The sequence below is a fragment of the Plectropomus leopardus genome, chromosome 21, assembly GCF_026936395.1.
Source record: "Plectropomus leopardus strain MGB_pleo_1.0 chromosome 21, ASM2693639v1, whole genome shotgun sequence".
Taxonomy (NCBI): domain Eukaryota; kingdom Metazoa; phylum Chordata; class Actinopteri; order Perciformes; family Serranidae; genus Plectropomus; species Plectropomus leopardus.
In genome coordinates this window covers 5,705,001-5,729,669 of record NC_142196.1, presented here as the reverse complement: position 1 = coordinate 5,729,669, position 24,669 = coordinate 5,705,001, and the positions used below count along the sequence as shown (strand labels likewise).

General features: G+C 40.8%; 1 long non-coding RNA gene and 2 other non-coding genes across 3 annotated transcripts in view; all 3 read left to right on the top strand.

Moving 5' to 3' along the window:
* The first annotated feature begins 8,429 nt into the window (after positions 1-8,429).
* Positions 8,430-12,821, top strand: LOC148186008 (uncharacterized). The gene is made up of 3 exons (XR_015775403.1): positions 8,430-8,843; positions 9,257-9,338; positions 11,708-12,821. It is a non-coding gene; the product is annotated as an uncharacterized LOC148186008 (long non-coding RNA).
* An 11,648-nt stretch (positions 12,822-24,469) lies between these two features.
* On the top strand, positions 24,470-24,551 carry trnas-aga (transfer RNA serine (anticodon AGA)). The gene has a single exon. It is a non-coding gene; the product is annotated as a tRNA-Ser (tRNA).
* Positions 24,552-24,664: 113 nt separating this feature from the next.
* The window catches only part of trnag-ucc (transfer RNA glycine (anticodon UCC)), a 72-nt gene continuing 67 nt past the window's right edge, over positions 24,665-24,669 (top strand). Inside the window, exon 1 of the tRNA in view lies at positions 24,665-24,669. This exon is cut by the window's right edge and continues 67 nt beyond it. This is a non-coding gene — a tRNA (tRNA-Gly).

Here is a 24,669-nt window from a genome sequence, read left to right as displayed (position 1 = left end):
CATAAGTTAAACCCAGGATAAACTAGTATGTGTTTACAGTTACAGCATGATGTACACAATCTGGAAATTATAGAAGGGTTAAAAGCTTTCTCTCCGCTCTTGAAAGCCCCCAGAGGTCAGCAATAATAACCCAGAGCAGACTTAGCCTGATGAGGGAAGAAGATAAAGCTTCACATGGCAAAAAGGAGGCCTGGGCCAACACAACACCAACATTATTGGCCCTTTTCTCCCTCTCTTTCTCCCCTAAACAATGTCTGTATTCATTTTTTTTTTTTAAAGCAATATTGGTCACATACGAGCGAGGCAAATGCTGAGAGACATTCCATGCAGAGAGGGCATTTTTCCACGAGAGGCATCGCGGAAAAAATCAAAAGCCGGGATTTATTGGGGAGATATGGTTGCATTCCACAACGTCTGTGTGTGTTGTTTTAAAGTGCAGGCAGCGAGGGAGGCCGAGGGGCAGCTTGTTGCTTTTGCGCTGATGGTGCATATTAAATATTTTTAGAGTGACTACTTAGATTTAGAGGGCGAACGGAGGGGTTTGATCACTTTGGTGCAGCGGCTATTTTAATAAACCGAGCAAACAGGACTCGGACAAACCGCCCTTTGTGTGGAAACACGGCGGTTGTGAAAAATGTTTAATAATAACTCCTACGACAGACTGAGAAGAGAAAAGTGTGTGAACTTTTTGGGTGTGTGTGCGTGCTTGTGTGGGAAAGTTATGTCCCCAAAACACTCACTGTGTTTTTTTTAAAACTCTAATCCTTGACATTTGCCTACACTGTGATTTTTTTTTAACCTTCTTTAGTATTATAATCCTATTTTCCACCTCAGTGTGACTTCCTCCCAGAACTGTATTCTTAATTAAACTGGCCCTGAGACCGGGGAATTAGCACATATCACTTTTAATATGCCGCGCTTTGAATGCCAGTAAAACTAATGGCTGCCATTAACCAGATCACAACGCCGTCTCGACATGTCCTGTGCTGCTCCATAGAGACAGACTGGGAGAGATTGTCATCTACTTTTCTCTATATGTTAATATCTTGACCTCTGTGTGCTCGAACAGTCTATTAGCTGGCACCCTGAAGGACGGTTTCTGGTATTTCATCACAGGTAGGAATTTGAGAAGGTCACTGCTCCCCATACGTGATGGATGCCTTACAACTAATAAAACAGTGCAAGTTCAACAACCCCCAGGAGCTGGAGGCCGGAGAGAATTTAAGAGTTAAACGGCCCAAATGTTCAGTGTAACTTTCTTTTGTTTGTGACCCTGACCCCCTCTAAGGGGCCCCTTTCCCATCTCCTCCTGACACCTAGAGAAAGGCCTTATTAAAGGACTGGGAGGGCTGGGAGAGAAATGGGGGAGACCCCCACCAGTTTGCTTGGGAAGGTGCTTTTCCCTTTGAGGCAAGTCCAGCTGACTCCATCACTCAGGAGCATGCAGAGAGGTGTGTGTGTGTGTGTGTGTGTGTGTGAGGTGGATAAAGGGAGAGATGGAGTGTCAGTTGTTCAAGCCCATATTGAAACTGGGACCCCTCTGGAGGCAGTGGACAGACATACTCAGCAGGACTGGGGCCCCCAAAAGTCCCACAGCAGACTGGAGGTGGTAGAAAATGGAGGGACGGAGTCAAAGGTCAGCACGACCTCCAAATTTGAGGGGTTAAAAGAACATGGTAAAAAAAAAAAAGCAATGAGCAGCTAAAGAAGAAATTACCCCCCAACATCAAGAACTTGGTAATAAAAAATAAAAAAGGGACAAGAAAATTACTTGAAAATTTTCACACACGCAAAAAAAATCAATAAAACAAACAAACAAGAAAAAGAAAGATAAAACCAGATACAGACAGTATGAGGATCCTCCAGTCCAGATACAATAACGTCTTCAATTTCTTACTGGATTCCTGACATGTGGGAAAAACTTATGGTTTAGTGTAACACAACTCCACTCTTTTGCTTTAACATTGTCAGAAAAGGTCTAGAATATCGGTGCGACGGACAGCAGCCGAGGGTCGCCCATGTACGTATCACATGTGACTCCCCTCAAAAAGCATAAAATCAACCCTGATCTGCACATACATCTTTCAACACACACACACACACACACACACACACACACACACACACACACACACACACACACACACACACACACACACACACACACACACACACACACACTGTGTTTCTCACCATGACCAAACAGGAGTGTCAGCATATCAACCAGCATAAATCTTGTCTTTTCAATTGTTTTATGTGAAAACAAGTCAACCAATTACAAAAGCATGAATTTATCAGCTGTCATGTGCAGAGCAACTGGAGGTGTGGTCGTGCCATGGAACTTTCATAATGTTTTATCCCGTGTTAACAGGAAAAACAGCTAGCATGTCAAACCAACCCAAGAGCCATGGAGCTGAAGGTGCAAGGGTTTGACAGATCATAGCTTATTTGTTTCTTCTAGTTGGACATCCAGTTCACTACCTCCTCTAAGATGTGATGAGACTGATGAGACTGAATGCCTCTTCATCAAACAGTAACAGCTACAGTAACAGTTTGTATATACTGTATGTATCCAGTTTCTCGTACGTTTGTACAGTACTAGTGTATGGCAACATCAGAACATCCATTTCTACTATTTTTTTTTAATGTATACCTACCAACCAGTTGAATCTCGATCACTGTCAATCTTCAGTGAAATACATGAAAGGGCCAGAATGTTGCTCTAAAAAAGCAAATGTTTTTTTACTACTTGGATTGGCCCATCCCAGAAACTGTACATTGACCACTAGTACTACTACTTTTTAAATGTGTGATACTGATTTCGATTTATACATTCTGATTTCAATTTATTCATACAACTCATGCAATCGGTGTGCATTAAACATTATTTACTTGGGATGCTACCTAATTCTAAAGAACAGGCTACTGTGACATTAGTCATTGGTAGAAAATCAAACCCTTTCTCTTCAGAAAACAGGTGCCAGCAAGGCAAAGACACAAAATAGCCACTCTAAATTAAGCAGCCCATTCTCATTCCCAGGTTGGTGCCAGGTTGTAAATACACGCCTCACGCCTCAAAGGTACCCTCTAGCGTCTTTATGAGATGCACCAGGCATTCAGCTAAGTCCAACGTAAACCCATCCACAGCAATACTTCACGCAAAGAGCAAGTGACATATATAAAAGAGCGAGAAAGTCAGTTAATAGAGTGGGAGGGAGAGAGGGGAGGTGGATGGGTCAAACAAAACCAGACTTTCACCCAGGAGACCACAGTTACTTACATACCATGTTAAATGTAACATTACGTAATTTGTAGTTATGCCACATCATTTTACTCAGGAAATTTACTTATTTTAACCCAAAACATATTTTTTCTAAACTTAACCATTAACATTTCACAACATTAACCATATTTTACAATCAGTACATTTTACATGCACAGTTCAGTCGAGCTATGGTAATAGCTTGATTTAATTTGACTACTGTCCTTGTCCCAGTGTACAAGCACTTGCTTTATCAACGTAAGTACTGTATGTCCAACTCCACCACAATATGTGGCAATATGCCCCCTTTCAGCTAGTTGCTATTGGACCTTGTTCTGGTTGACCTATGACTTCACATACCAAGCAAGTTAGCAAGCGGCAGACGAGTTGTATGTTGAACGGTGAAAACATGGACAACTTTTGAACGCTGTACTTTTTATACGTACGCTACTAATTTTTTTGATGCCTTCGTCTTGTTTTGTTTTCTTCCCTTCTCTTTCTTCTTCTTCGATGGTTTTTCCCAGCTTTCCTCTATAAAATTTATGCTGTTCAAATTCTGGGTCAAAGCCCAGTGCGGGGACCAACATATTCATATGTCTAAAGGCTGCCCTGTTCGTCATTATCAGATGCTGAAGGGTGGGACAAAGTGCTGGTATTTCACAGCCAGAATGGATTTGAATAAATAATATACATAATTATAAATTCAAGACTGTGTAAGTCCATGTAGTTCAAACATTGTACACAGCAGGGCACACAAAGCTGCACCCATCCTTACACACAGGTTAGTACAGTGTGTGCTCATGTAGAGTGTTTCTTTGGCATTTACTGTAATAGGCTTTTTTTTTGTCTGTTCAGGGTCTGAAGGTCAAACCGAATCACTTTAAAGCCCAACAAGCCCACCACTGTGCTAACACTATTTACTGCAGCTCTATCCTATACTTATCCCTTCCTTGTGCAATCGTCTAACCTCAACACTTTAAATACCCTTACCTCCACTTGCTGAGTCAGCAGCGTTGTTACTAACAGTCCCGGTAATGTATCCATGATGTCTCACAAACAAAGAGACTTTATCTTCAAATAGCAACCCACTCTTTGGGTTTAAACATGTCTCCCAAAAGCCATTGAAACTTGCTTCCTTTCAGTGTTAATAAAAATCCATTACCAAGCCAAACATCCTCCCAATCACACACACACACACACACACACACACACACACACACACACACACACATTGAGAGCTCTGGTGCCCCTTGGTTGAAAGAAAACAGGAAGCGAGGGGACTCTGGGATGGGATGGTTCCCTTGTTTCTTGCGTGTGTTTTGCTTGGACTCCTGTTCAGTCCTGGCTTCTCTTAGGTAAAATAAGCTCCATTTATTGTCTTTAACACACAAATTGAAGATCACCGGAACTGAGGCATCCAGAAATACACATATCCTCCCCTCTGTACTCACGACACAATGGCCTGGCCCTCAGGATGTGAGGGAGCAGTTAAGTTCCTGACTGCCATGTTTTTAGTGCATCCACCCCCCCCTCTGTTTCCTCACAAGGGGCAGCTTGACTTGTTTCTGTGTATCCCCTAGACTCATGAATCTGGCCCTGTTTTCGTCCCCTGTCCCCCTTTCTCTCTGCTTCCTCTGTGAGATGCATAAACCAGCCTTTATGAAAGAAACCTCTGCTGTGTCATTGGAATTGACAGTGGCTGAATAATGTTATACACAAGGCAGTGGTTTCCGCCTGTAGCCATGCAGATCAAACGCAACATTAATTCAGTGTTTTCTCCGCTTTCAGGCCTTTCTGGGTTGATTTTTATCACAACACCTCAATGAGGGGCACTGTGCGTGCCTGTGACCTGACCCCCGCACCCTGTCCAACTGTCAAGACTGGCTGTGTGTGACTTGTGTATGCACAATATACCATGTGTTGGCTCTTGTGCCCAGGATGTGTTCAACAGGCACACCAATGACATAAACAAACCCCCTGAGGTGGTAACTCTGCTGGTTAACACATGTGCCAGTGGTGGTCTGTGGTGCACAGAAAACATTGCAACCCCTGCCCCCATATTTAAGAATTTTTTTGATCACAAAATCAAAAATGTATAAAAACAAATGTCTGGCTGGCAGATTGCTTTAAGGTATGCTGGCAGCATGATGCTTTGGATACATCAACCTGATGGTCCACCAGTTTCAGCCCAACTGAAATACCTCAGTAAATTTCTCTGTAATGGGATGATATTCATGATCACATCATTTTGGTGATCCCCCTGACATTTTCTCTAGCACACTATGAGGTTCCAAAACGTTTTCATCTGTATGTATAAATGACAGAAACTGTTTGCTCTCACATGTATGCATGTATATCTCCAAAAACTGTGAATGGAAGACAGTCTTCTCTAGAGTCTCAACCGTCCTCACACCTAAAGAACAGACAGAGTGCAGCATCAGCAAGAGAAGTCACAACCCCATACACAATAAAGACAGAGTGGGAAATGTGCCACAATGTTAGCTGAAGCCTGCTAACAGTGTGTGTGAGTATGTAAGAGTCTGAAGGAGGAGGGAAACACTGGTGAGAAGAGAGAAAAGCAGTGATGGAAGGCCGGGGAATATCTGTGGTCTCACTCAGCTGCATGCCAAACCTTACTCCGGATACCAACCCGCCCAGGATGCAGTGTTTCTCCTCTCCCTCCCTCTCTCTCTCTCTCTTTTTTTTCAGAACAAACAGACCTATGGAAAAACGGAATGTATTAATTAAAAAACGTCCACATGCAGGTGGGCGAGAGGTCAGCCAAAGTTCCTCTAAACTGAAAAACATGGATTAGAGGCCAGCTCGCTAATGAACTTAGGCCTTCATGTCGTGTGGTTACAACTAGTAAAAAAAATAAAAGACATGAGTTCAAAGAAACAGGGAGGAACTGCAGAACAACAATAATGATATGACTATCTCCCACTGCTGTCATTGAGCTCAGCTCACGACATTTGCCCGGCTGCAGATTGAAAATGACAACGTTGATCCAGCATCATAAACTTGAAAGCGGGGACTCTGAATTAAGTTGAAGTTCTCATACAGTGTAATTGCTTCACATGTTTATAATTTCCTCTTGGAAGGTTATTATTCAGCAGAACCAACAAAACCTGGAAAAATAATGGCTTTTTTTCCCCTTCTCTTAGTTATTGTCATGGATGTAGAGGCAGAGGAGGAAGGATGATGCCATTTTTTGTTTTGATTACTGGAGAGCTTCAGCGGTCTTCATGCTGTGCAGCTCTTCTGTGGCTGAGACAGACATGTAATTAAAGAGATCTAAAGGGTTGTGGTTTGCCTGAGGCACTGCCGCAGCACAGGGACAGCACTGCACAGGAAGGGCAGGAAGACAGAGACACATGCAAAGAGATTTTAATAAGACATCAAGTATGTCCTATCTTAACACTGTGAAGGAGGCTTTTGCCGAAATCTGTGAATCCATTTTGGCGTAAGGCTTCTGTATAAATCTTTTCTGCAGGGTTCAGCTGGTTGAATAATTTAATGCCACGTAGAATGCACGTTGATATAGAATGGCCTCTAAAGTGGCAAAAAAATTAGTGGATGGATGGATTAATCCTTTAAAACCTGAGCATGATTTCATGTGGGAAGATGGCGATGAGAACACTTAACAAGGAATGGCCCCAAAACCCAATGCTTTTAAAACTTTTAAGTTCAATGTTTTTAACACTTTTTAAGACCTGCAGATACCCTCTAACAACTCCAAAAAGTTTGTTAATTGTGCCTTTTAAAATCACTATTTATATAACTGTCTATAAAGCAAAGACACTGCAGTTATGGGCAATATAGTATTTTAATATTTGTATGTAACTCCTGGTTATTTTGTCCATAAACCCTTGGATATGTTACATGTATACTGGGTATGGTCATATAATATACTTTTTTGGATTTATAAAGCTAAATAAAGAACTTAAAAAAAAGGAAGCACATTTCAAGTACTGTTCATTCAATAGCATCTGCAAACGGTTGTGCAAACAGGTATAAACCCAGATTACAAAACAAAAACAAAATATAAAATGAAAATAAAATACATGCAAATAAAAAACAGGGCTATCTTAACACATTTAAAAACGGAAACCATTTAAGAGCTTTCTTGTCTTTAACAACTTTCACTGACATACTCAAGAGTTTTAACTCATTCTTCCAATGGTTCAGACTGGGTTAAGTTTAAAGTATCAACATTTATGAAAAACTTCCCCAATAACAAAATAATATTGAGAACAAAATCCTCATCCTTATCTTAAACACAAACACCAAATTAGAGTATTTTTTCTGTCAGGGGTGACAACACTGTATATAATATATTGTTAAAATGCCTGTAACCAATCACATGGGGAGTAGTGTATTTTCCTGAACATAATGAATGTGGCAGAAGACATTTGTTTGAAAAGTATTCTTTTGTTTGGAAAGGTAGGCTACTGTTGCTTACATACAAGTTTATTTTTTTTAATTCTTTTAAACAAATCTTTATTCAGAAACAAACTCTGGCCATTACATCAAGTTGATATACACAAACAACAGTACAAATTAAAGACTGAACACAGATCTATTATGGAAAATAACAAATAAAATACAAATAAAATAAAAACAACTAAAAGAGTAAGTGTATTCAGAAAATAATATATGATTTTTTTTCTTTAATATGCAAGGCTTGTTTGGTTTTCAGTGCTTTATTGGAACGCAATAACTCATTCATGAAGACAATGAAATGTGGTCTGGCATTATTAATAAAACTACATCTGTGGGTAAGTTTAGCCATAATAATTAAGCTACTGTGCATCATATCCACTTTCTATCGGCCACAAGAACAACAATTTAATATCAATTATATTCTAAATTGGGAGCATGAGGGACCTTTTCTGATAACCAGTTTTAAAATGATTCCCAAAAACTTCACACATAAGTTCTTATCAATTACATCATTGATCGCAAGTATAACAGGTGGCAAGGTGATAAAACCTAAGGTGATGTGAATCCTACCTTGCTGTTTTTGCACGCTAGCTCTTATTAGTCAATCATTGGGCAAAGTCAAGTTCCTCAGCTTTTGATTGGCTGGAGGGCGGGACAACAACGAGCAAGGGTGTGTGAGAGCGGGTCAGCTGTTTGTTAGCTTGCCACAGAGAAGATATGGAGATTCAGTGTGTTAGCCGAACATTATTGTTATAAAAATGTTACGAGAGGAGTAGTTTTGACGCCCCACAGTAAGTCGCAGTGTGTATAACTGTTAGATAAATGTGTTTTGAGTCTGTCAGGGATGAGTGTAAGTTTCCAGCTAAGCTAACAGTAGCGCGGAGCTAACGGTAGCTGTGTATTTTGGCTTTAGCGGCTATGCTAAGCTTCAGCTAGCCCCGGCATAGACACCTGATGGACACTGTCAACCCTTATTGCGGACGGCAGGAGACCAGACAGTGCACTGGATGACCAGGCAAAGCCCAGCTGCACCTCTGGCGACGAGGGAGTAGAGACTTTCTTATCTACAGCAGGGCAACTAGTGAGAAGAGCCGCACTTTCGGTGGACAGAGACCTGTAGTAACTACACTTGTGTTGGGTGAGTAACCCTGCTTTCTCTGGGTGGCCCCATCCTGTAGCTATCATCTTCTGCGTGGCCCCACGCATGCTAGATTAGGTGTTTAGGCATTGCATCTGGGGGTAAACTTTAAAGACTATACTGTTTTTTTGTTGCTGTTGTTTTTTTTTAGTGTGGGCCCACCATTACTTTCTTTGTATATCTGTGTTGTTGAATCCTTTAAGGTGCCTCGTCATAAAATCAGCTATCAGCCATACCTTTCGTTAATTCAGCATGTTTTGGGAAACAAATAATTACCAGATATGAAAAGCGTTATGATATAGGTTAATATTAACTGACTTCAGTTTCCTTAGGGCTAATATTTTATTATAGCAACACTATTAAAAAATTGAATTGACCTCTTGCATGGGCCTTACCATTAATCTCTTAATCAGGGAGAAGCGGACCTTATTGGTTAATTTCACCGCTCATAGGTGGTCTGCTTCTTTCCGCATGAGATGTTCATCGATGAATAAGGTAAGTGTTGCTGATGGAGACCTCTGACTCCACTGACATCACTGTCTTTGCAATACTGTGCCCTTCATTAGCCTCCAGTATTCCTCTCTCAGCTCCAGCGTCTTGGCAGTGTACAGTTTGACACTAGGACAGGACGCTAACCACAGCCCACCTCTGCCTTACTAGCCGGTCAACCATGTCACAGACGTGGTAAGTCGGTGGCGGGCAGTGTCATCTGTTGTTGCTATTCTTGTAGGTCTTTGCTGGTGTTTGCTGCGGTGATATCCACCGCATAGTTGTGTACACATGCTATAACTTCGCCCTCAAGCCCCCACTCCTGCACTGCTTCATTTGACTTTCTGGCGAGTTGATCTGCTGTATGCCGGCCTGGGAAGATTCTAGTAGGCAACACCTCACTGGTGACTCGCCAGTCCTTTGTGATGTAGAGGCAGGTGATGCTAACATCATTTTCAGTTGTCTAGGCAGTCCAGCTATCAGTTGCCAACATAAACTTGCTAGTGCTACTCACTTGCATAACTAGTAGCTTTAACTTAGCCTCTTGTATCTGGTCTGGATGAGCGAGATGATTGTGCCCAAAATCCTTGGCCATCTATCATAGTGATCGGCATCATGTCTTTCTCTATAACGTTGCAGAATGACTGGGATATTTTTTTTTGCCTGCTGTGTGTTGCAGCTCTTCCGTGTTAACACTGAGGTGGTGGTGGGTTGCTGTTGAGACGGTGTGGAGGATCTGGCCAGCACACTGGAATGAATATTGTTAAAGTGGCATAGCATGGTATTCATAGCCGTGTTGTATTTGAACACAGAATCACAGTGTTTGCAGAAGGCATTTTTTTCTTTTAGTTCGAAATGGTCCCATACAATGCTTTGCATGAATGTGTGATTAGATTTGCACTTGAAACGCCTTGGAACTAAATACCATTCAGGCTTGTTCAGGCTCCGGTTCAGTATTTTAGGGCTCTCACAAACTCGTTATACATTGTGACAGCCATCACTGATTTTTTTTTTTATTGAAACTTCTAATTATAATATATAATTCTATTATGTTAATTCTATAATTATTTTTCTACTTTTTTCATGTTTAATTTGCATGTTTGAAAGGCATGTGCGTATCATGAACATAACAGCACAATACAAATTAAAATAGTAATTTCTTATAATGACAAGCAATATTTATCTGCATTCCTTATTTACACAAGTGCTACAAGCGGTCAGAGGAAGGTGTAAATTGTGGTAATACCTATGAGAGCTCAGAGCTACTAACACTGATGAATGCCAGAATACACATACATTTCCTTCTGCAAACACTTTACGCACAAAATTGTCCTGCTCTTACTTAATGAGACCCACTTTATGTAAAAAACTTAAATTGACATGTTTTAGCTAAACATTCAAAACTTCCACTGTAGGTGCACTTAGAGCATTACAGTTTACCGTGTAGGGCAGTTGATATCATGTATGGTTAAATATGTTTCAGCTATGTCATAGTGTGTTATCAGTCATAACAGTTACACTTGGCTGAGTTAGTTACAAGCTACAGAGTTATGATGGCTTACAAATACATGAATAAACACATATTAATGTCCTTAAATCCAAAGTATTTCTTAATGCTAAATAGTGAGGATTAATGGAAAGGGCAAGGGCTATGGTTAGGGGTTAGTTTTGCTGAGAGGATAGAAACATATGAAATCACAATGCAAAGAGAATATCTTTGCTGTTAGAAAATTATATGATCATCTTCCCTTTCATATTGCACCACCCAGTGGCAGTGGACTTTCCTCACTCAGTTATGACTTCTGAATGGGGTGTTGAGTTCTCTGAAGTCAAAAGAGAGTGGGTAAAGGAAAGGCTAGAGCCGGTAGCACCACAGATCAGAGCTGCCCTACTGTTCATTCCACCTCTTTGGGAAAGTATTAGAACATATTTTCCCTGCACGGAGTTTAGAGAATCACACATTTTCAGCGTGCTTAAAGTAAGCCCCACGGCCCCGGCAGGCAGTATTAATTTATAACAGCAGGGTGGTGGAAAAGCGTCAGCCGTGTTTATACGTTTCTGCTAAAGGAATAACATAAATCCTTAAGTAAACCTAATCTGTCGGTGATTGTAAACAGTCTGTCACAGTAATGGCCCCGGGAACAAATGAGGACCTCATGGTGGGGCCTCAAGTAAAAGCCCCCACACATGGACCCCCACCCATCTCTCTCCATCTTGCATGTTACCTCTTTCCATTTAAAACCAGACTCTTTATACCCAGTGTCCCAGTATGGTCTGGGAGAGGAAGGAGCTGGTTGCCTTTGCTCTGAGAAAATGAAAAAGGCGGGGGGCTTGATACCAACCCCCCAAAACCCCCACTCTGTCTATCTCTACAGAGGGGGTGAGTGAACCGAGGCCTGACACCGAGGCAGGCCAGGCCAGGATCTGTGTGCGAGATAAGACAGGCAACAGGAAGGAGACAACCCAGAGCCCTGCACTCCCTGACGTGACAGAGCCACTATTCATTTTTCAGGAAGAAAGAAAGAAAAACAACATCAACAATATCAGATGCAGCATAGGAAAGAGGAAGGAGGGATAAAAGGAGAATAACGAATCAGCCAGTGGGTGACTTGACTTCATTTAGAAACGATGCCTGTCTCTTCCCAAGGAATTGTTGGCTCACTAAATGTTGTTTTTAAATGGGAAAACTAACTCATTTGCCTGTAAAATTGCCCTGTCCTTGAATTCCCCTATGCCTTAAAGCTTTGAATTTGAGCATGACAGTGAATAATCGCAAAAATTGCACCACATAAACAGCTTCCATTGATTTGTAGCTCTGCATTTTGTAATAGTTTCCACAAATAAACACTGCTGTAGCGTCAGTGTCTCTCGACTTCAGCTGATTCCACTGGATAAAGAAACGTATTGGCGCCACTGCAACCCAAACACTTGTTGTTGTCACCACACACATAAATCATCCCCTTTCTCTTCATCTCCGCACAGGAGCTGTGAACAATAGCAGGTAAACAGAGATGGCGGTTGAAGAAGAGTCTGTTAGCTCAGGGCTGTCCTCTCCCACACACATTCCAAACAGCCTGTGTGTCTAGTTAAAGTGCAGATAAACGGCCATGGCACCATATGTCAGCGCAAAGCAAACACACCGGACACACAAGAGCAGGAGAGACGATTAAGATCACACACATGCAAATGCAAACAGTCACTACATATGTGTGCATGAGCACACAGAAGACCATACAGAAAATTACCCCTTAAGAAAAGTCAGAAGAAGCACGGAGGACTGACATAAATCCACCTTCTTTTACAAACTTTACTCTGTGCACTGCTGTTTAACTTTTCATACAAGTCAAACATCTTAGACTTACAAAAGTTTCTTTGCCATGGTCATGAGCATGAGCAGGAGAATGTGTCTTTTGAGGATCACATACTGACCCCAGGCCTGGACGTCAGCTGTAGTTAGCCTGGAATCAAAGTCGCTACGATCCAGTGTCGACCCAGAGTCAAGTTCAGTATGTTCACCTTCTGTTTGATACAAAAAAAGATTTTTGTCTTTTTGTCTAGTCTTTTTTAATTTTTCTTTAACAATAGATGCACAGGACACAAAACTAACATATTGCCTTGCTTTAATGACTATAGACCTAAGACCATGCATATTGAAAGATGGCATTGGTGATAACCTCAACATTCACTCTCCAATATTTACTTTTTATATGGAAGCACATTTGCATTAGTGTGGAAAAAAGATCCTGGGAGTTATAATGAGAAACTTTGTCGAAATAATGACTTTAGCCCTTATTCGCATGGGACTAGTATTGCCAGGGGACCTCATTTGATTTAGAAATTTCCCCACCTACGGCAGCGTTTTGTGTCCTGCATTTACATGGGATGAGCCAAGTCTGTATTTACTTAGATATACTCATCCGATTACTGATTACATTATCCCCCTATGATTAACACAGCCATCTGTAACCTTGTAACTACACAGCACCACAAGCTTTTATGTACAGTGTTAACCTCTTTCTTAAATTTTATTTTATGTGAACTAAATGAACAGAACTGATTCGGCCACACATTGTCATATGTCATCCATCTCCTCATCTTTTGAGATTTCACTCTTCTGATGGATTTGAGCTCTTTCTGTGAACAAGTCTACAAGCTGTATAGTGAGATGAGCTTCTTGTACCCAAAATGCTGTCAAAACATTCAGTTATAATTGTCAAAGTAGTCTTCCAGAATTCTTGACTAGGAAAGGGGCAGAAAAGAAGTGCGGAGAAAACAAAAAACCTATATACAGGCCGAGATCAGCGAGATATTTATTTGCATTGGACTAATATTATCATGTGACCTCTGTGTTTGGCGAAATATGGAAGGTAATTTGCAGTGGATTTTTTACCTGACAAGTGACAGACATGGCAGATTCAAATGAGATTTAGATCAAAGACACCCTTCACAGTTATTTCAAATTACCGGATGTTGCCAGGTAATGGTAGTCTCCATTTGAAAAAGGCTTTAGTATCTCAAAATGAGGAGTTGATATCTCAAAATAATAACATTCTTCTCAAAATATTACATTAATATCTCAAAAAAACAAGACATCATACGGTCAATTTCATTGAGCAGCCATTTCTTATTATTTTAAGATGCTACTCATTTTGAGATACTAACTCATTATTTCGAGAAGATTTCCCATTAAACACACTGGCAGATATAGGTTTCCATACATTAGGCTACACAAACTTCCCGTCTGCTTCCTTCAGGACATATGCCATTTAGCCATTTATATATATATATCTGTGTGTATATATATATATATATATAAAACTGTAAAGTGACAGGCCTGAAATTAAAAAAATAAAACTGGCTTGCCTGCATGACCCAACACATACTCAGCTGGTTTAGAGTAAAATATTTCAGAATTATGTTTTTAAAGAAAAACAAAATTAAAAACACAAATACAAAACAGGCTTTATTTGGCTGAAAACGCACCCTGTCAGATGCCCACGAGCAACAACCTTTGAAGTTGTGTCTGGCCTGCGTGTACTGTCAGGGTGGCGGCCTCTGCCTTGGAGGACCAGCGGTCTGTGCGGCCCTCACAGAGGGAACAGAGGATGGCAGGGTGGCACGGTTGGGAGGAGGAGGACTGGATTGGATTGACTGTAGCGGGTTGCCCTGAGAACAATGTCGGCCCCATAAATGTTTGGTCCCCTGCTTCACGTGAACGCTTGCTGTCTGGAAAGAATGAAAAGGCACCACTGTGCTGTGAGGTCAGGGGTCAGTGTAGGTGTGAATACTTATTTATCTCAAATGTGGGGATGGTATAGGTGAAAAACAAATTACTTTTAGAGTAAAGTTATGATACATGTCAGAGATCAGCTGCCTCTCACACCAGCTGTTCATCAGACTTTGCCTATGAGGTGTTTACTTGCTGGTGATATATGCAGATGTTACCAAATATTTACCCAGAAACGATCAGGTTTAACTGCTGCTTTGCTTATAATTATAATAGATGAGCTGACCAGGCTAATATTAGCTTAAAACAGATGATGTGAGATATGGTCAAGTTATCTGACCCAACTCTCAGAATTTCCTCTGATAACAAACTGGGAAGAATCTAAAATAATATACCTCAAAAGAAATCCTTCATATTTATAATGTTAGATTATATTACATAATAACTTCAACTAGGTTAGCAGTGCATGATTATAACTCCAAAACACATATTTCTCCATGAATGGTTTAAAGTGTTTTACAGGCCTATCATGTCCCCTAAAAACAGTAAATTTTGGAAGTTATGCTACAGCTTGTGATGTTAAGTTGACTTTCTTTGTACAATTGCCTTTGATTGGATAGTGTCGCTCCTGAGCAACCAATTCACACCAATTTCATTAAGTCTTAACAAGCTTCGACGCGTTATAATAGTGCAACCAAATTAAGTAAATTACGGGTTTGAAACTATCTAGATGTTGCAAAGAACTTAGGAACACAATGCAGTTGCTTTAGGCATTTACAAATAGCTGGTACAAACAGATCCAGGCAATGACATATCGCTGCGTTCACATGGAATCAGTCAGACAGTAGACAAACAACATCTTTTTGACGGTACAAGACAAACAAACAGCCCGACAGAATAGTACAACAGTAAAATGAAGCATGCAAAACGATATATTGTGATGATGATGCTGTATTGTTTACAAAGAATAGATTTAAATATATTAAAATTATCTTGTGTTTATTATACCATGTAATTATTCCAGTAATGTAAATACATTTTCCAGACCACCCATGCTTTCTTCTTATATGAAGAAGCTACAAAAACCTCTAAATTCTATCAAGGAGACTGGCGTTAAAGTTAAAGTACTTTAAATTTGAATGACAAGTCCATCTACCATTACCGCTGTATTCTCTGTTATCGTTCCGCTCTCATATACTAAAATAATATGCCAGATTTTGAGTGAATGCAGCATTTTATCAATATGGAATCGGTACAAATCTAGTCTTAGCTGTTACAATACACTGAATATTGATATGCAAGTCTTAACTAGGGTTTAAGGTGTGAACCTGCACTTCATTGTCCTGCAGAGCCAGTTTGTGTTCCAGACATTTCATCATTTTTAATTCAGTTTGTAGGTTATGAGGGATTATTTGCTGTAGTTGTTTTAAGAAATCAAACTCACTGTCAGAGACAAACAAATGTGCAAAGCAAACCATAAAGATGATCTTCTTTTTCTGATAGAATTAGAGTTTGTTATCACCACCAGGACACACTGATAAACCAGTGAAAAAACAGATGCTGTGTGTGAGGCTGCTGACTGTTTAATGAGCTGTAACATGTGCAGTGTGTTTAGACTCCATATTCAATCTTCTCTAATACTCCTCCATTCCCCAAGCCTGGCCGCAATACAAGATAAATCTCCTCTGGAGCCACATAATATGCCTCCTTGTTGTTAATTGAGATTTAGTGCTTATATTAACAACATTTGGTGGGCACTGTTTGAAAGCCTAGATGCATGCCAAGTCCTCTGGAATAAGGATGAATGTTAAAATGTTAAAGAGACAGTAAAATAACTATAGCATGTCCTGCTAAGTCTAACCCCCCTTCTGGCAGATCTCTCATTTCACCTGTATTTACACAGACAAGACTTGCACTCCAGTTACTATAGTGGAGAATAAATAGTGAGTGGGCTTGTTGGATGTAGATTTTCACAGAAGTGGAAGAGTAGAGGGGGTTGGGAAGTTGTGAGGTTTGAATTTCAGAAAGGGACACAAAGGAAGTCATAAAGCTAACCATCTTTAATATGTGACAGTGGACGATTAAACCTACGTAAACACTGTTAGCAGATGCAGGGAAGTTAAAGTAATGGCTCTGAATCGCATCTGTTGGTTTTCCCAGAACATAGTGGTCAATTGTCTGGTCTCATCAGTGCTGCAGGGCTTGCTTTTTGGAATTAATTTTGGTTCTATTTACAAAAAAAACCAGTCAAACCTAAGGCTGCTTTTTTTATTATGGGGTGGGGTTAAAAGGGATGGGATTTACGACTTGGGGACGGGGAAACAAGCAGATGAAACAGCATTGACGTATTATCACCTCGTGCAGTTATTATAGCAAACCTGCTAGTACTTGGCCTGTTTACACATTCAGTGGACAGCCAGAGCATCATATTTATTTGGAGTTTTTTTCTTGACACACTGTAATTTTCCTGATAGTTACAGTCTAAAATATTAAACAAAGTCAAGGCTCAGAAAATTGCAGCATTTTATACACAAATAACGTCGGTAAGCTCTCTGGGTTATGGTTAAAGTTGATGCCAAAATGCAGAACATAACTTACATTTTGTATTCATGGTATTAAACATATGCATTATGCATATGCCATTCTTTAAACACTAAATGGTTTAAATAGTGAATAGACACTGTTTTATGGCCTTACACAAAATCACATTACCAACCACGACAATGTTGCAATGGCAGATATTGTTTTCACCATGTGAATCTGTGTCCCTCTCTGCTCGAGCATGCTCAAAAATCTTCCAAATTAGTCTGCACTTATAAATAAGAGATCTGAAAAGGAAGTGCCCATTGTTGAATTTTCACTGGTCTCCGTGCTGCTTTCCAGTGTTGACTTGCCTGTTTTCCAACCTATCTGTGATGTTGAACATGACTGTAAAAAAAACAGAACAAAACAAATAAAAGTAAAGCATACTCTCCTGCTGCAGAGCCATGTACACAGCTCTGGTCTTCTGGCAATGAGAAAGACATCTATTATCCGTTTTTGGCTGATTTCCAGTGTTTAAAAAAAACAGTGTACATGCACTAATTTTGATGGAAAAGCAGTGTATCTCTCAATGTATTACATTGCTTCGATGTCCATTTAACTTCACTATTACCCTACAATTACCCATGATATTTAGCATCACCTGTTGCTCAGACTGTGATGACGCACTTGAACATATTTCTTGGTGTTATTTTAGCACCCCCCTTGGAATGACGCCCTAGGGTGTCGACTTTATCGCCTATGGGAAGCGTTGCCACCGTATATGCATCTTTAAAAACAGAAAGTGATTTCTCATATACTTTAGATGTTTTGTTTCAGAGCATTTTTTTAATGATCTACAATTGTGACACTGATCCATCGCCCTATGCCAGTATGATGAATCTGTTTATAGGTGCTCTAGACAAGCTCCTCCACAGCAGCTTTCGCTATGCCTTCTTTTTTTGAGACTCCATGACACCTTTGTTTAGCTTTTTCCAGAGCCAGGATGTTGAATGAACCTCCAAACTCCACCACTTATCAGCCTTATGTCAGGATTTGAGCCACTGGGCCCCTACAGTAGCCAGCCGTGATAGTGATCCTGCTTTGTGTTAGCATTTATGTTAGTGGGATATCCATCTCAGAGGGGGTTCCCATGGGATCAGTGGAGGGGGTGCTGTTCTGGTTGCTTTTAGCATAGGAGAATTTAGTGACGTTCAGACTGAGAAACATACACAAAGCAGGAACACCTACACCAAGAGCAGCTTTGAGTTAGTAATATGATACAGACGGAATCCATACTGGGAGCTTGATGAGAGTCTGTGATTTCAAGAACTGTACCTCCGCTAGTATAGACCACAATAAAATAGCTTTAGCCTCTTTAACTGTCAGCCTCCACCAGATGGGGTCTTTGCGGTGAAAGGTATACCTGACAGCACTATGCAAACTCAAGTCGATGCTAAATGTACCTGACATTGTGTTTATGAAAGGGTTTTAGGTCCACCTGATAAAATGTTGCAAATGATTGAATGTGATTTATTTGTAAAAAAAAAAAAAAAAGGCTGTTATTTAGAAGGATATGTGAAAAATTAAAAGTATAAAGGACCACCCGGGACCAGTGTGATGCATTCTTTCAGAGATTGTATGTAATTTGGGCAACTGTGTTTGTGAAAACCACAAAGGCTTTATTTTCTGATGCTTATTGGCTTTAAATGGCCCCAGATTATTGGCTTGCCAAGATGACGGTCACCCTGTTGTCACTCAGTAGGCTCTGTACCCCAGATATTGCCAATGACAACATACAATCTTCTCCATGGTGGCATGCAGAGTGGAAAGTCAGTTTAAACCGCAAACAGAGTCTTTAAAGTGGTTTTGTGTCAGAGTTGTTCAAGTGTCTTTGTATGTGACACAGAAAAAGACTGGTGACAAAAGTTTCCCCAGTTTTTTGTCTTTTATTTGAGTGTTTGTGAGCTGTTTTACTGTGTTTCTCAAAGTGAAAGGGCAATTAAATTGTGTTTGAAGGGCTGCTGTTCCCCTGGGTGTAAAGTCAAAATTTGAACACAAAGGCCATTCCAGGGCAGCACCGGGGTTGCTTCATCTGAAAACAAGCAGCATTTCTGTGGCAAGGACCATGAAATCTAGGTGGCTTTAGTTCACTGTATGTTTTGCTTTCTCTTACCCTTAATATTCCTACTCATTATTCAGAGTGCAAACTTGGCAAGAGTGTCAGCTTATTCTCCTGGGCTGTAAGGCTAATCAGGAATTTCATTTTCATACTCTGCAGAGGCACAGCTCACTAAATACGTCTTTCTGTGTGTGACGGAGGCTGGAACACACGTGGTTTATTAGGCACAACTTGGGTTCTGCTTAGTTGAAACTTACCAGTCCACCCGTCCTCGAGGGATAAAGAAGCATACAGCCCCCCTGAACCTTGTAGCTGGGCATCTATCCCTGCCCATGGGCCCCCAGCCATAACCAGACAGCGCCAAGAAGTGTGGGGAAACTCACCTCATAGAGTATGTGTCATGTTCTTCTTAGTCATTCATGCTGTGCTGCAGGTCCAAGTCTCAGCCTCAGTGGAGGGTAACACAAACAAGCGAACACAATGATGCTGCACGTCCACATGCACTCAAATTAAATAAATACATAAATATGGTGATATAAACACATGCTAGATGACCGTACGACTCTCATAAAATGTACACAAACACGTTATATTCGCAGAGCAGATGCGACCAAATTGACAGAATTTTGACATTGTACTTTTCTGCAAACCATTTATATGTAACTTTGGTGCATTATCTTGCAGATATTTTCAACCTTTATGTTTGGTTATGGTTAGGAAAAGATCATGTTTGTTCAAAGTACTCACTTTTGGTGGCACAATCCCCATTGGAAATTATGTTGAACAACATGTTTTTTTTTAGTAACAGATTATGACTGCAACGACTCTGTCAGCCAGAGTTGTTGTTCGTTGGTCTTGAACAGCGGTCTTAAGCAAACTAGGTGTGTAAACCACTGGTTTCATCAGGATGTGATATTATATTGATTCTGTGGACAATGATATGATATTTGCCAATATCACAAAGTGTGCCATGATACAATTTCTATTCAGTTCGAGCCAATCAATTTGAGCTAATATTATGTGCTTATTTAACAAGGTCAGTTAGAGAAAAAGCTGCCACCTCCTTTTTTTTTGCTTTTGGCCATAGAAAACCAAAACGACATAAAATGATATAATAATTAAAACTGGTCCATTCTGTCAGAAAACCCTTTCTTGAAAAAAAAAGATCTTTTTCCTAAAAGTTTGGGGACATCTGACTTAAAGCCCTGAGGACAAACTTCTCCTAATAGCCATAAAACGTTGATTAACAACAAGATCCTTTAAACAAAAGTAAAAAACTCGGCTCAATAATAACTGTCAAGGATCATAGACAAAACAACTGTCTTTTGCACGTCACATTTTCCCCACATAGACAACATGCTAACATTTTTAGCATAAGCCTATGGCATTTTAAATTGGATAACTTAGCATAGGGGCTAGCGGAGTTTTACTCAACTTATAGCTCAATAATTTACATGATCTATGGATACTTTTTCTTAATCACCGCTGGTTTAAGTCACTGCATACAGATTAATTTCAGACTGTGTGCACGTTTTTAGTCTGACATTGTTGAAAATGAGCAGCTAACCTTATAGCAAGAAGTTAGCAAATTGAGATGTCTGACGGGGACATGATGTTTCCAGAGTATGGCTTTTGTTGTCATATGACATGTGCATTGTCTGTTGTTTCTCTAAAAACAAAGTATTTCCACATTGATGATGTATTTCCAAGTAAATAACATTCTCCTCTGAGTCTCTCTCTTGGCTGCTTGCCATCATCTGCCTGATGCTGTATGACAGTGACACAAAATTTTAATCTGAAGGATGATATGGACTAATGTTTTCACTCTGCATTGATGTTACAGAATCATTGCTCATAGAATTGAAACATTGATCCATATCGATAGATCATTGCACTCCTACAGGATACCAGCCTTCTCACCAAGGTTTCATGCCATCCCTCATCCCGTCCAACTCCCGATGGCAAAGTCAGCTCATATATATGTAATCAGAGCTGCTTCACTTGAGAAGCGATAATGACACATATATAATTTACATTTATAGGACATCTGTGATTTGCAGAAATGTACAATGCCAGCATTTTCTTCTTACAACTTGGCTAACAAATGTAAGTACGAAATAAAAAGACTGTGAAATATGCGAATTGTCAACAACAATATCCACATGAAAAACTATAGAATGAAGTCATGAGAAGGAGCATGAGCCATTTAAAATGCATATACCTCATCTGCATCATTGCCAGCATCAGTGCAGCTGCTCGTTTCATGGAAGGAAAAGCGAGTCTTCATGGCATAGCGTCATGTAAACCACTGTTAAAATGTCAGTGGCTGAATGTGCTGCTTTGCTGTGCCCCACTGCCCTGCTTCAACACAACACAGGCACAGCTTTGTCAGCTTGGCAGAGGAGACTGGGCCCTGCTTAGAATCCATATTTGTATGTGATGATTGAGCAACTAAGGCTTGAATGGAAACTGCGAGTGGAGCTGCTTCACATTGCCTTTTTTTGTTGCTTATTCTTGGCCATATGCCTAAATAATGTTTGTTTGTTTGTTTTCATGCAGTCATAATCTGTTACTTTAAACAAACAAAAAAAAACATAGAATGTTTTTCCATTTTTGCTATGGATTCAGGGCTCTTTAACTGACCAAGACAACGTTTAAAAATCACTTGACCCGCAAAGGCTTTAATATGGTTAGCCCTGCTTGGCATGCACACCATCATGCATGCAAACATGTGTGCTAAAGGTTATCAGTATTGTGCATATACACACAAACTAACACACGTGGATGCTGATAAGAACACTGTACTAACTCTCCATCACACAGTCTCTTGAGTTTTTACCTGCTGGCTCTGCATTCATCACAAAGAGCGCGTTGTAACCAGTTGAAATCCACTGTTAATCCTGGGTGAGATTATAAGGCTTTGTAACACACACATGCACGCACACGCACGCACAGTTTAGCAAACAGTTTACTGGGATGGGGGAAGTGGGAGGGTCACAGGCTGATGTTCACATAGCTTCAGTGAATATCATAGACCAATACCACCATCTGCTGGAGAAAGCAGAAACAGCTCTCTTTTAAGTATCACTGTGGTTTCCAAACAACAGATTGATAAATGGCATATACATCATGGTGTTAGAGCAATTTTGAAAACATAATGTGTCTAACTGTGAAATGATGTATTACATTTAAAACTAAATTCTGTTCAGGAAAACTTCTTTGTATAACACTGTTGGTTTATGCAGGGTAGATTCTCGTATTGTGATAAATAAAACAACATAAGCAGCACTCTGGAACATTGACTAGCAGCAGGACTAAGGTTTGCACTCTTGCCACTGATGCAAGTTTCATGTTGTGTTCATCTAAGAATGCAGATGTTCTCACCTGCTTTACAAACAGTTGGGGTTCATACTGCACCTACAGACACTCACACTCAAATTAAGGTAATACTTCTAGCCGTTGCAGTTTGCAGGTTTTAAAGCCATGTATATCAAGTCTTGTAGTCAGATTGCTTCTGTCATCGAGGCATAGGCTATACATGTTGAGCATACAGGGATGTAGTTCGGTGGAAGAGTGCATGCTTTGCATGTATGAGGCCCTGGGTTCAATCCAGGTATCAGAATCAGAAATACTTTATTGATCCCTGAGGGGAAATTGCATTTAGTTACAGATGCTCCCATTCTAAAGTCTTAAAAGAAGTAGGAAAGTGTAGAATATATCAATAAAATGTAAACGTAAGTACTAATATAAAATATATATATCTAAACACTAAAGTACAATATAGATGTACATTTGTTCTTGTTACTACCGTGTGATAAATAAAACAACAGATTAACAACATTTCAATATAGAATATTACACATGGATGTAGTTATTGCACTGGATTATTGCACATCAAAGTGGTTATTGCACGTTATCAGAGTGTCTGCCATTCAGAGTGAGGAGTACAGTCTGATGGCCACAGGCAGGAATGATTTCCTGTGGCGCTCTGTGGTGTATTTTGGTGTTATCAGCTGTGTGCTGAATGTACTCCTGTAGCTGACCAGCCCGTCGAGGAGTGGATGGGACACATTGTCCAAGATGACACGCAGCTTGGACAGCATCCTCCTCTCAGACACCGCCGTCAAAGAGTCCAGCTTCACCCCCACAACGTCACTGGCTTTACTGTTCAGTCTGTTGGTGTCCGCTACCCTCAGCCTGCTGCCCCAGCACACCACCGCATACAGGATAGCACTGGCAACCACAGACTCTTAGAACATCCTGAGCATAGTCCTGCAGATGTTGAAGGACCTCAGCCGCCTCAAAAAATAGACCTGCATCGCTGTCAGCTTCCCACCCAGTAGAGCCGGACGGATGGTGTTGAATGCAATGGAGAAGTCAAAAAACCTGACTCTCACAGTGCTCACCGGCTGGTCCACGTGGGTGTAGACAGGGTTGAGCAGGAAGATGATGGCATCCTCAACTCTGAGTTGAGGCTGGTAGGCGAACTGTAGAGGATCCAAGTGTGGTTTGACCAGGGGGCCAGAGCTGCTTCAAGACAACAGGCTTTGAGCACCCTGGGGCACACACCATCAGGTATTATGGAAAGACAAAAAAGGGTGGCTCTGTTCGGCAAGGCACTCCTGGAAAAGAAGTGAGACAATCAGACTCTGTTAAAGCATGCCCTACAGAACAAAAAGTGGGCTTGCAACAAAGCCACTATGTGGCATTGATGTGCACTTAATAAGAGTCTGTTTTCTCTCAGCCGTGGAGGAAAGTTCTAAACATTTTGGAAAGTTGCTCTCTGGCCATGCTTTTGGTTGTGGCTAAGGCAATGGATTGGAAAACCCTTGTTTCCCTGCGAAGGTTTGAATCCTGCTGACAATGGGCCTTACTGCTGAGCTGTGGGAGCCCCCCAGTGATACATTTGGAGACCAATGCACGTACTGACGCATTTAAGGTGCAACTTATGGGTCTGAAAACGAACAAAGTGATGCTACAGAATCCTCAACTAGAATAAAATCTGCACCTCCGACTGGCTGTCTCTGGATGAGAAGCTGATCTGTTGGTGCGGCAGCTTTGCTGATTCATGTGACTTAGGCTATAAAACAGGGGTCTTCTGCCATTTGAAAAAACCCCAGACTCCCCTGGCTGCAGTTGTGCACAGTGTCACCCACAACACCAGTGCGGTGGACCATCAGTTTTTTGCATGTACTGCTGACTATGCAGTACATGGCTTTGTGCACAGCTGTGGTGGTCTCGGAGGATGGTCAGAAAGCATGTTTTTAGGTTGTCGTGGCCGAGTGGTTAAGGCGATGGACTAGAAATCCATTGGGGTCTCCCCGCGCAGGTTCGAATCCTGCCGACAACGTGAGGCACTTTTGAGCAGTAGGTGCCCGGCGGCAACATTCTCCTTTAAGCCGCTTTTCAGCTTCACTGTCCAGATAAATTTCGAAATTTTCAATGAAAATGAGATTTTGTGTGGCGAT